The 12847-nt window shown below is 41.8% G+C and overlaps 1 protein-coding gene across 8 annotated transcripts in view; it reads right to left on the minus strand.

Annotated features, from left to right (window-relative positions):
* Nucleotides 1-12847, minus strand: part of DNM1L (dynamin 1 like) — a 46860-nt gene that overhangs the window by 30812 nt on the left and 3201 nt on the right. The window lies entirely within an intron of this gene.

Here is a 12847-nt window from a genome sequence, read left to right on the forward strand (position 1 = left end):
GGATATCATTTTGTATCAATATATTAACTACTGTGTTTAACAGTTAAATATATTCTACTTATATAAAACCAAACCCCAACTGATGGACATTTAAATGGTTTTTGCTACTACTAATCATGCTGCAAAGTATATGCTTTGTACATAAAACCTTACTTCTCCTATTACCTTATTAAATTTACTTCATTTAATGAAATTGCTGTGATTAAATATCATTTTGAGCAATCACAGATATTGCCAGGCTGCACACACAATGGCAGGCACCAAGCTATATTTTCCATTAAATTTGTTACATCCCCATCAGCACTGAGCATTATCTTTGCTACTTTGATAGATGAACACTGACAGCTTATTTAAATTTGCGTTACTTCATTATTCAAGTCAAGCATCATTTTGTGAAGGGCTTTCTGTATTTCTCCTTCAGTGATTTGCTTGTTCAAATGCTGGCATTTTATCTGTTTTTTATTAGTTTTACAAAGCTCTTTAGCCATATAAGCATTTCATTTTTTATTGTTTTTAATATTCCCCTAACTTCTTATTTGAAAATTTCAAAGCCACAAAGAAGTTGCAAGATAAAAAGCAGTGAATACCATATACCTGAACAAAGATGCACTAATTATGAACATTTTGACACACTTACTTTGTCTCTTCTTATTTGCAAACACATACATTTTTCTTTTGCTGTCCCCTTTGACAGTTACATATATCATGACACTTCATCCCTAAATATTGAAGCATATCTCTTAAGAACAAGGGCATTCTTCTATATAACCACAATTTAATGATTAGACTCAGAAAACAACAAATGCAACACATCAGGTCCTTGAATAATGTAATTTCGTTAAACAGCATTTCATTATAACATTGATGAGATAACACAGGAACTTACTCTTGTTTATATCAATTAGCCTATGGTAAAGTTGGTTTCATTATGTCATTTTCTTAACATCGAAGAACCTATAAAGGACATTGAGAACTTACTGTTCTAATAAACCAGTGGTTCTCAACCTTCCTAATGCCGTGACCCTTTAATACAGTTCCTCATGTTGTGGTGACCCCCAATTTTATTGTTACAAATTGAACATAATTAAAGCATAGTGATTAATCACAAAAATAATATGTAATTATATATGTGTTTTCCAGTGGTCTTAGGCGACCCCTGTTAAAGGGTTGTTTGACCCCCAGAGGGGTCGCGACCCACAGGTTGAGAACCGCTGTCAACGGTAGAAAATCAAACACTACATAAACCCTATGTATTATACATTTAAATGTTAATGTTTTCTGTTTTTCTTAACTTTGCAATTAATGTTTTTCTGTACTGTATATTTTCTTAGTAGCCAAAAGTAGTACATCTTTTAATTTCATACTTTCTACAAACGCAAGATCCTAAACTTATCTATTGTATCAGAAAGGGTCTACAGAAAGCAGATGGCCCACTTAGGTTAACTTAAGGAGGGATATTTACAAGTGGACTATTTACAAAGCTGTCAATAAGGCTTAGGAGAATCACAAAGTACAATAACCCAGGCTAGTAACAAAGGCAGCCCCCTTGGACGGAATAGGACTTTCTGAAGAGGGAGAGCCAGACTACAATTCTTGCCAGGGCTCTCCATTTCCAAATCCAAGCAGAAGCCAGAGGACATAGGGGCCCGTTCATGTTGTCCAGAAAAGTCTCACATGAGAGAAAACAAGATATAGAGGTCCATATTGAAGATTATGCAGCATAACTAATATTGCTACGTTTTGGTACCCAGGTTTATCCCTCTCATTAAGTAAAATGGTGCTTTCCATCACTTTTTTTCTGTACTCTGAAATAACTTAAACAACATGGAAATGTCCTGTTCTTTATGTTTGATAAACCTGTACATAAAAATCATCTAATTTTCCTGGACTTTTACAGTTATGGACTTAACTGCTTAGAAATTGTTGTTAGAAATTATTCATTTTTCTTATTTCTAATATTGTCTTTATGTTTGTTTTTTCTCCAACCAAATTTTTCAAATGACCATTAAACTGATTTAGTCAAATCTGTATTTTATTGATTTCACTTTGTAATTTTTTTATGGCTTAGGTGCATTTTATTGGGTTTTTTTATTTTGTAAATTTTTATTTTTTATTTTTTTATTGATTTTTTACAGAGAGGAAGGGAGAGAGATAGAGAGTCAGAAACATCAATGAGAGAGAAACATCGATCAGCTGCCTCCTGCACCTCTCCCACTGGGGATGTGCCCGCAACCCAGGTACATGCCCTTGACCGGAATCGAACCCGGGACCCTTGAGTCCGCAGGACGACGCTCTATCCACTGAGCCAAACCGGTTTCAGCTATTTTGTAAATTTTTAATACTGTTAATTTCCTCCTCCCCCTCCCCTCTCCTCCCCTCCTCCCCCCTTTACCTCCTCCTCCTCCTTCTTCTGGGGTAGATATATTATTTATCTATTCTCCTTTTTTAAAATTGCAGGAGTTAAATGTTTAGCTTATTTCTCTATCTGAGCTACCAACACTTGCCCCACCCACCCTATATACACACATCCCCCAATCTGAGTCGTCTCTATCCTCTGTCTTCTATTCTGATATGGTGATTCTCAAGGACACAGTTTATGACAGAATTAGAATAACACAATTACTCATTTGCTTTTTATTTCACATTACATAGTCTCCAAATAATACCAATACTACCACTGCCAATATGATTACTGAAAATAGTTTTTTAAATGTTTTGAATATGATCTCTCCATTTTCCTTCCCACCTCTTTACAAACCATACTTTTTTTTTTTAACCCTCATTTCATCTTGGTTGTCTAACTATATGTGCAATTCTAACAATCAGTCCTTATGTTAATGTCTCTCTAGTTATTTTGATTCCCTGAACCTTGTTCTCTAGTAGGTTCCTCAGGAAAAGATGATGGGAACAAAAGTTTTACCATACTAATAACAGTTTGTGACCTTAAAATTCAGTTTGGAGCCCTAACCGGTTTGGCTCAGTGGATAGAGGGTCGGCCTGCAGACTGAAGGGTCTCAGGTTCGATTCCGGTCAAGGGCATGTACCTTGGTTGCGGGCACATCCCCAATAGGGGGTGTGCAGTAGGCAGCTGATCCATGTTTCTCTCTCATCGATGTTTCTAACTCTCTATCCCTCTTCCTTCCTCTCTGTAAAAAATCAATAAAATATATTTAAAAAACAAAATTCAGTTTGGATATATGTAAAATCTTGGGTTCATGTTTCTTGAGTATCTTAAATATGGAATGCCATATTAAATTATGTCCTCTCATAAATTCTCTAATAATATGTTTTCTCTCATAAACTGTTACAGTATAAAGGTATAATAATCTGATTTTCCTTCCCTAATGCCTAAATGTGTGTGACTTATGCCTAAATGTCTGAAAAGATTTTTATTTTTCCTTTAATGTCTAATAATTTTACTAGATGTGTCTGTGCTGGTCTTTCTCTCACAAAGAATACTTTTTAAAGTTCTCTCCTGAATTCTGCATTGACTGCATTTTGTTATTCTGATTATCTCCTCCTTTATGGCTACTGATTTTCAGTCGTACATTTTTCTGTATCTACATACTAGATTTTTTTAATGATGGGTTGTTATGGACTGAATTATATTACTCCAGAATTCATATATTAAAGCCCTGTCAACCCTCTCCCCTCAGAATGTGTACCTCAAAATGTTTTTTAAGACAGGGCCTCTAAAGAGGTGATTAGGTTAATACAAGGCTATTATGATAGGTCCTAATCCAATCTGACAGGTGTCCTTACCAAAGAGGAAATTTGGACACACACAGGACACAGCAAAAAGGCAGGCATTTACAAGCAAAAGAGAGGCCTCAGAAGAAACTGGACCTGCCAACACCTTGATGTTGAACTTCTAGCCTTCAAAACGGTAAGAAAATAAATTTCTGTTATTTAGGCTACCCAGTCTGTGTGGTATTTTTTTATGGCAGCCCTGACAAATGAACACAGGGTTTACAAACTCAATTACCCACACAAGCAATTTTTAAACATTGGCAAGTAATACATTTTTTAAAATATCTATATATATAAAAGGCTAATATGCTAAGTGTCCTTCCTACCATCCAACCGGTCGCTATGGCGCACAATGACCACCAGGGGGCAGACGCTCAATGCAGGAGCTGCCAAGCTGCAGTGACCTGGCAATGGCAGTTCTCAGGTGACGCACCCCAAAACCAGAGAGCGGGGAGCCCGATTCCTCACGGGACTGCACAATTCCACCTTCAGCCATGGGTTATGTTGTTGCTCGGGCACTCAGTCCCGAATCTGGTTTACTGCACACTTGTGTTTGCATTCCACACCCTGTACAACAACAACTTTGCAGACTGCTCTCTCACACCCCGGGACCCCTGAGGGGGATGTCGGAAAGCTGGTTTTTGCAGAGGGACCCCACCTGCCAGAGGGACCCTGCTCACTCCACAGATGCCGGGGAGAGACCACGGAAGGTTGGCTCCAGGGCGTGTCCAGCCCATCTCGCCCAGTCCCACCCCGCCAGCCACCTTCTAATTAATTTCCTTTCAATGTGCATGAATCTGTACACCGGGTCACTAGTATATTATATGTGTCAGTTCCTGTTCAAAATTGTGAGTAAGAGGATCCTAAAATCACATCCTATCACAGACACACCAAATCTACAGCTACAACCAAACCACTCCCTCTGAAAGAAACTCAAAAACTAACTGAGTGATACATATCGGGCAAAGGGCAAAAGCCTACACTGAAACAGGTAGGAGAGGCTGACATGATTTTGCCATAAACCCCACCCCAGGTGCAGTGACCCACAATATGGAGGAAACTAAGAATACCCACATTCTTCCTGAGGAACAAAAGGTATGAGCTTCACATCTGGTACCCCAACTTCTAAGATCTACACCTTTGAAAGCCAATAGCGATTATGTCCATAAGACCCACAAGGCTGTAGTGAACGGGTAAACAGTTCTTAAAGGGCTCATGCACGCTCACCATACCCCATACCCCCCAGTCCCCTCCCTGGCACAGCACAGAGTGAACAGAAATGCCCATCTCCCGGTCTTCCCCAGAAAAAGCTGTGTTTATATATACTTTAAAAGCTGCTGCCTGAGGGTTCAGCTTCCAATGAGCTTGAATCGAGATGCTAATTAAGATCCTCCTCTTTGACGCTGACAGATCTTGGTATACGCTCAACTTCTGGGAGCCACTAAGAAAAAAATAGGCCACCATATATGACAAATCCACAGACAACATCATACTCAATGAGCAAAAACTAAAAGCATTTTCCTTAAGATCAGGAACAAGACAGGGATGTCTGCTTTCAACACTCTCATTGAATATAATACTGGAATTCCTAGCCCAATAATCAAACAAGAAGAAGAAATAAAAGGCATCCAAATTTGGAAGGGAGAAGCAAAACTGTCATTATTTTAAGATGACATGATAGTGTATACAGAGAACCCTAAAGACTCCACCAAAAAACTACCAGAACTATATAAATTCAGCAAAGTAGCAGGATACAAAAATACATATCCAGAAATCAGTTGCATTTGTATATGCCAATTATGAACTACCAGAGAAAATTCAAAGAACAATCACATTTACAATTGCATTTTAAAAATACCTAGGAATAAATTTAACAAAGGATATAAAAAACCTATACTCAGAAAATTAGAAGACACTGAAGAAAAAAATTAAAGAAGATACAAATAAGTGGAAGCGTAAACTGTGTTCATGGATAAGAATTAACATCATTAAAATGTCCATACTATCCAAAGCAATCTATAGAATCAACTCAATTCTATCAAGATATCAACAGCATATTTCACAGAACTAGAACAAATACTGCAAAAATTTATATGAAACTAAAAAAAAGATCCCAAATAGCCACAGCAATCTTGAGAAAGAAGAATAAAGTTGGAGGAATCACACCACTTGATATCAAACTACATTAAAGGCCATAGTAATCAAAACGGCATGGTACTGGCATAAAAAGATATACAGTTGCCGAAACCGGTTTGGCTCAGTGGATAGAGTGTCGGCCTGCGGACTGAAGGGTCCCGGGTTCGATTCCGGTCAAGGGCATGTACCTGGGTTGTGGGCACATCCCCAGTAGGAGATGTGCAGGAGGTAGCTAATCGATGTTTCTCTCTCATCGATATTTCTAACTCTCTATCTCTCTCCCTTCCTCTCTATAAAAAATCAATAAAAAATATATTAAAAAAAAAAAAAGATATACAGTAGATCAATGGAACAGAATACAGAGCCCAGAAATAAACCCATGCCTTTATAGTCAATATTTTACAAAGGAGGCAAGAACATAAAATGGGGTAAAGTGAGCATATTCAATAAATGGTGATGGGAAAATTGGACGGATATGTACAAAATAATGAAACTAGACCACCTTCTTACAGCATACAAAGAATAAACTCAAAATGGATTAAAGACTTAAATGTTAGATTCGAAACCATAAAAATCTTACGAGAAAAAATAGGCAGTCAAATCTCAGACATTTCTCGTAGCAATATTTTTTCTATCTCCTCATGCAAGAAAGTCAAAAGAAAAAATAAACAAATGGGACTACATCAAGCTAAAAAGTTTTTGAACAGCAAAGGAAACAATCAACAAATGAAGACGACCCACTGAATGGGAGAACAGATTTGTCAATGACACATCTGATTAAGGGATTAATATGAAAATTTATAAGAAACCTATAAAACTCAACACGAAAAAACAATCCAATTAAGAAATGGGTAAAGGACCTGAATAGACACTTCTCCAAAGAGGACATACAAATGGCCAAAAGACATATGAAAGGATGCTCCTCTTCACTAATCATCAGAGAAATGCACATTAAAACAACCTCACACCTGTCAGAATGGCTATCATCAAGAAATCAACAAACATGAGTTGGCAAGGAAGTGAAGAATAGGGAACCCTTGTGCACTCTTGGTGGGAATGCAGACTGGTGCAGCCATTGTGGAAAGCAGTATGGAGTTACCTCAAAAACTTAAAAGTGGAATTGCTTTATGACCCAGCAATTCCACTTGGGAAGATATCCAAAGAAACCTGACACACTAATTTAAAAGAATAGTATATAAGAGAACATTATTCAGCCATAAAAAGGAAAAAAAATTGGGACAATGGGGATGAACCTTGAGGGCATTATGCTAAGTGAAATGTCAGACAGAAAAAGACAAATAACATATGATCTTACTTATATGTAGAATCTTATTTGAAAATTAGAGGCCTGATGCACAAAATTTGTGCAGGGGGTGGGTGGGTAGGGGAGGTCCCCTCAGCCCAGCCTGCACCCTCTCCAATCCAGGATCCCTCTCACAATCCTGGACCGCTGGCTCCTAATTGCTCACCTGCCTGCCTGCCCGGTTGCCCCTAACTGCCCTCCTTTCCCCCACCGGCCTGATCACCCCTAACTTCCCTCCCTGCCGGCCTGGTCGTCCCTAACTGCCCCACCCTGCTGGCCAGGTCACTCCTAATTGCTCCCCCCCACTGGCCTGGTCACCCCTTAATGCGGCCCCTGCTGGCCTGGTCACCTCTTACTGACAAAAAAATTAAAAAATGTATAATTTTACTCATGAACACCGGACAGCTAGTGTTGTGCTGGCTGTTGTCATTTTCTTATTTCACAATCTAAGGTCAGTGCCCATGACAAAATAGTCAGGCATTGCATGTTTTAAAAATTCTTACAGCACACCAGTTGAAAATTGCTGCAATGGAATATTATTCAGCCATAAAAAATAATGAAGTACAAATATATGCAACAACATGGAAGCATCTCTAAGGCATCGTGCTGAGCAAAAGAAGCCAGACATGTATGCTATACACCTAAAACTATTACAAAATAATACTGAATGTAAACTAATTAAAAAATAAAATTTTAATTTAAAAAAAAAGTGCTGGAGGAACCAAGATGGTGGTATAAGTAAACACAAGTACTCACATCCTCCCACAACCACATCAAGATTACAACTAAAATACAGAACAATCATTCAGAATCACCTGAAATCTGGCTGAATGGAAATCCTACAAATATAGAGAATTAAAGAATAAAGCACATTGAGACTGGTAGGAGAGGCACGGAACAGGCTGGTCTGACACCATAGTGTGGCGTACTTTTAATTGGGAGAAATATCTCGGCTGTGGAGGCCTCCCATTAGGACTAAGGGGTCACAGCTGCACACCAGGACCCCAGTCCAGGGTTCCAGAGCCAGGAAGAGAATTCCCGGTAACTTTGAGCTGTAAAACTCAGCGGGAATTTGGCTGAGCCACATGGAGGCTGCTGGAACCCCAGGCAGTTCCTCTTAAAGGGCCCACACACAGACTTACACAGACTCACTCCCTCTGAGCTCCAGCACTGGGGCAGTAGCTTGAAAGGATCCAGGGACATAGCATCAGGGCAAGAACTCAGGGGCAGCTTTCTCCCAGACAAAAGTGCTAGGACAAACCCCTCTTTTTCCCCCCGACCCACAATGCCCCAGAGCTGACTGACAGGCACCATATCTGTCTCCATCAACCTGGCCCACACTATTCACACTGCCCTGGTGATTCCATGAGATCCCGTGCCACCCAATTTGCAGCCCCACCCAAGCTGTTTGTAATGTCTTTCCCATATGAATGGCCTTTTCTGACTCAGGCTTCAGACTTCCCTAAAATCTCTCAAACAAGCAGCAGCTGGCTGCAGCAAGCTCAGACCTCGATAAGTGGCACAGACCCAGCACTAGCCTCAGCTTGCCAGGGTTCACAGCTTGGCCTATCCTGGGCACCTCCTAGCCTAACGCAAGTTGCAGCCATCTTCAAATCGCTCTGTGGCTCCTGCCAGGTGGCCCCAGGCAGGTCACAGGCAATGGCTGAGTTTGCATCTCCCGGAAGGCCCCAGAGCCAGTGCACCCAGCAGTCAGCTTCAGAACATACCAGATTACAGCTCGCCGGGCAGTGCCCATTGCCTCACCAGAGCCCTTGCCCCAGCCCCCTCCCGCCCCCGGATCGCATTGGGACATGTCTCCGGTGGGCAGGCGAGGGCTCAGGCGAGGCGATCTGCATCCCGCATCCCTCCCTGATTGACCACTGTGATTCCGAGCCAGTAAGTGCTGCCTTCAGGACGGTGCTCCACGTCCCTCACCCCCACCTCAGGCCCGAGAGCAGTGCTGGGCAGGGGCACCCAGGGGTTTGGGAATGCAGCACGAGACATGTCCCAACTCGATCAGGGGGCGGGCGGGGGCTGGGGCGAATGCAGCGGTGCAGATTGCCTCGCCGGAGCCCTCACCCGCCCACCGGAGACACGGGGCTCACTCTGAGAGAGAAAGAGAGAGAGAGAGAGAGAGAGAGAGAGAGAGGCGGAATTTTGCATCCCGCATCCCTCTCTGATTGACCAGCACGAGGGGCTGGCACAACGTGGGCTGCCTTCAGGATGGTGGATGGTGGCCCATTGGAGAGCGGTTTCTCCATGCATGGTGCCCAGGGATGGCTGTGAGCTGCTGCAACCCCACCCCATGCTTCAGGGTGGGGGAGAAGGCTCGCAGCCACCAGCACCCTAGGCTGCACCTCCTGTGCCTCAGCCTGCCAGGTTGGCAGGGTCCAGAGCAGGTGAGCTGCTCCCTTCCCCCAGTGGTAGAACAGGGAGGAGAGCGCTGGGTGCAGGGAGGGGACCTCAACTGGGATCCTCCTGGTGTGGGGAAGGGGCCCGGCCTGGGCCCAGTGGAGAGCTTAGGAAGTCTGGCTAAGCAGGTACTGGTTCATACCAACTCTTACTCTGCCATCTTCCTCCAGCTCTTCAAGCTAGCCCCCCTGCCCCACTTGTCCGGGGCAACGGGCTCTGGGTGACCTCCCTGAGCTCAGACTGTGGACCCAGAGACCTCAAGGAAGAGTGCAGGGGCCGGTGCAGAAGTACCAGGGCAGAGTTGCTTCGGTGTCTCGGTGAAGTTTGCAACTGACCCATGGTGGAAGCCCCAGAGGGGAAAGGCCAGGAGGCATGAATTGCCAGCACTTTAGCCACTTGAAAACAGCTCCACTTGGAATGTGAGGCGTTTATATGTTCAGCTGAGAAGTGAGAGGGCTGAACTCCACCATCACTGGGCTCCTGTCAGTCCGAGGCCCAAGTGTCCACCATGACAAGGGGAGAACAGAGTGAGGGGCCTGGAGGAAGGGAGGACAATTGAAGAAAACCATGTCTAGACTTTCCCCAGCCCTCTCCTTCTTTCTGTTGCCTACAAGAGCCCCAGGCCCGGCCACAGTTCTGTCTCCACCTTTTAGTCCCCTATTCTCCAACCACAGAGGAAAGAAATAAGGAAGGAGTCTGTGCTGCCTTCAGAAAGTATCTATATACCTGATCGGTCAGTTGCCTTCCACAGAGGGAGGCCAGACTGTGGCTTAGGCCCGCTCCCCACAGGGACATCAGTAGGACATCCTGTGAGGGCTCCCAGACTGTTAGAGGGGGCAGGATGGGCTGAGGGATGCCCCCCGAGTGCACAAATTTTTGTGCACCGGGCCACTAGTAAAGATATAAAAATAAATAAAAAAATAACTTTGTAATTCCCATTCAATTTAAATAGTGTTGAAAGTATCTATTTTTCATGGAAATAAGTAATAAAATAAAGTCCAGAGAGATAATTTTAAAAATAAAGTTGGTTATGAGTATTAAATATGAAATAAATTAAATGTTTACATATGCATTTAAATAGAGATAATCAAAACTAAATGTAAATTATGTAAAATATGGTTCCATATTTGCAAACATACCTGTATACTTATCTATCTTTATATATTTACAGAGAAAATTTTGGAATGACATTGACAGACTATTAGAAATGCTTAATTTTCCAAGTTTACATGTTTAGTGAATCATTAATTTTAAATTAAAATTTTAATGTTAAAAAAAAAGCCATTTATATGAATTGTCCAGAATAGGCAAATCCACAGAAACAGAAAGTAGATTAGTGGTCACCAGGGGCTGGGTGTAGGGCAATGGGGAGTGACTGACTGCTAATGGATAGAGTTTCTGGGGTAATGAAAATGTTCTGGAATTGGTGGGGGTAGTTGCACAATCTTGTGTATATACTAAAACCACTGAATTGTAAACTTTATAATGGTGAATTTTATATGAATTATATTTCAATTTTTAAAATGCTAAATAAAATAACATTGATTTGCAAATTGGTATTTAAAACCCAAGTTTTCAGACCTAGCTGGTTTGGCTCAGTGGATAGAGCATTAGCCTGAGGACTGAAGGGTCCCAGGTTCCATTCCAGTCAAGGGCACACGCCTGAGTTGCAGGCTCAATCCCCAGTAGGGGGAGTGCAGGAGGCAGTCGATCAATGATTCTCATCATTGATGTTTCTATCTCTCTCTCTCTCTCTCTCTCCCCCTTCCTCTCTGAAATCAATAAAATATATTTAAAATATAATAAAAAAAAACCCAAGATTACTTTTCTTTTTGCATTTGTTTGAATTACTGAAGATAGACTGCTGAAATCACTGAAATAAAAGGCAAAGTAAAAAGTATATTTCTAGCAACACTGAGCCAGGGTCTCAGGTTCATGTTATCTGCACTTTGATTCCTATTCTGGCTGGTGCTTGGATTACATGCTAGAGGGCTCCCCCTTCCAATTCTTAATTGAAGAAATAGTGATTAAATTTCTCAAGTTGACTCACAGAAGTTATTTAAGTCTTATCTCCTCCTCTATTTGCAAAGTACACCCTGGTTAAAAGCACCAACCTTTTCTCTCCCCATTTTCTATTCTTTCCACACAAAAGATCTCAGCTAGAGAAAGAGGAAAGCTGTGGGGAGCGGTTACGGTGTTTTGGCCAGGACCAAGCTTCAGACTAATGAAAGGACAGGGTCCTCTCATTGCCACGTGCAAGTCCCAGCTGGAGGGCAGGGCCCTCCCAGCACAATCATAGCCAATGGCTGTGGTTGTAAGCTTGAACCTATGGTCCAAACACGTAACCCAACGTGCCTTGTGATAGAGTTCGGGTGCATGTAGTTGAGTGAGGTTGAAACTCACGAGAATGCTGTAAACAACTTGATCACGCCCCTACTTTGCCTCATGGCATCTGCTATAAAATAAAGACATGGCTTGTGGGCGCTGTCATTGTCTCCTCATCAGGGAGGCAGCAACGAGACCCAGCTATTATTCTCTTGTCTGTCTTTCCTTAATCCTTTCACCCCCCCACTCGGGATCACCCTTGGTCGTGCTGGCGTGGCACAGAAAGCAATTTATTTAGCTAAATCATAAAATCTCTTAATGATTGACAGCTATAAGCATGATTCCCTCTTCTCAATTCCTCCAAATCCCTAGGCCCCAAATAAGTATTGGGCAAATTAATAAATCAAAGGGTTAGGGGTTAGCAAAGGCTGCCTGAGCAACCAAAAGCAACATGCTACTGGATGGTAGGTATGCCCTGAGACTCAGCTTCCCTTCCCTGTTGTTGTGTGTGTTTTTTTCCAGTTTTACTCATTTTAAAATCAAAGTCTCACTAATATACTTCAAATCAGAATCTATGAACTATCTACATCAGAATCACCTGTAGTGCCTGGCCCACCCCAGACTTAGTAAACAAAATCTCAGGGTTTGGAGTCCAGGAAACTTATTTTCAAAATGATTCTAACAAACATTAAATTTGAGAAATATTCTTCTATAAAGTTTAATAAAATAGGACCTGCAGCCATTTAAGGTATAGGTAATGTGTAAGAGACTGTTTTATGAAGACATGATCATTGCCACTGAGTTTACCAGTCAGAACTAAACACAGAACACTTATGTCTGGAACTCACTCACTGTATGGTACTCCATCCTATATAATAAAAACCTAATGTGCAAATTGTTCCCTCGACTGGGAGTTCGACC

The sequence above is a fragment of the Myotis yumanensis genome, unplaced genomic scaffold, assembly GCF_028538775.1.
Source record: "Myotis yumanensis isolate MYYU_CA2020_CCGP unplaced genomic scaffold, mMyoYum1.0.hap1 SCAF_3, whole genome shotgun sequence".
NCBI classification, from domain to species: domain Eukaryota; kingdom Metazoa; phylum Chordata; class Mammalia; order Chiroptera; family Vespertilionidae; genus Myotis; species Myotis yumanensis.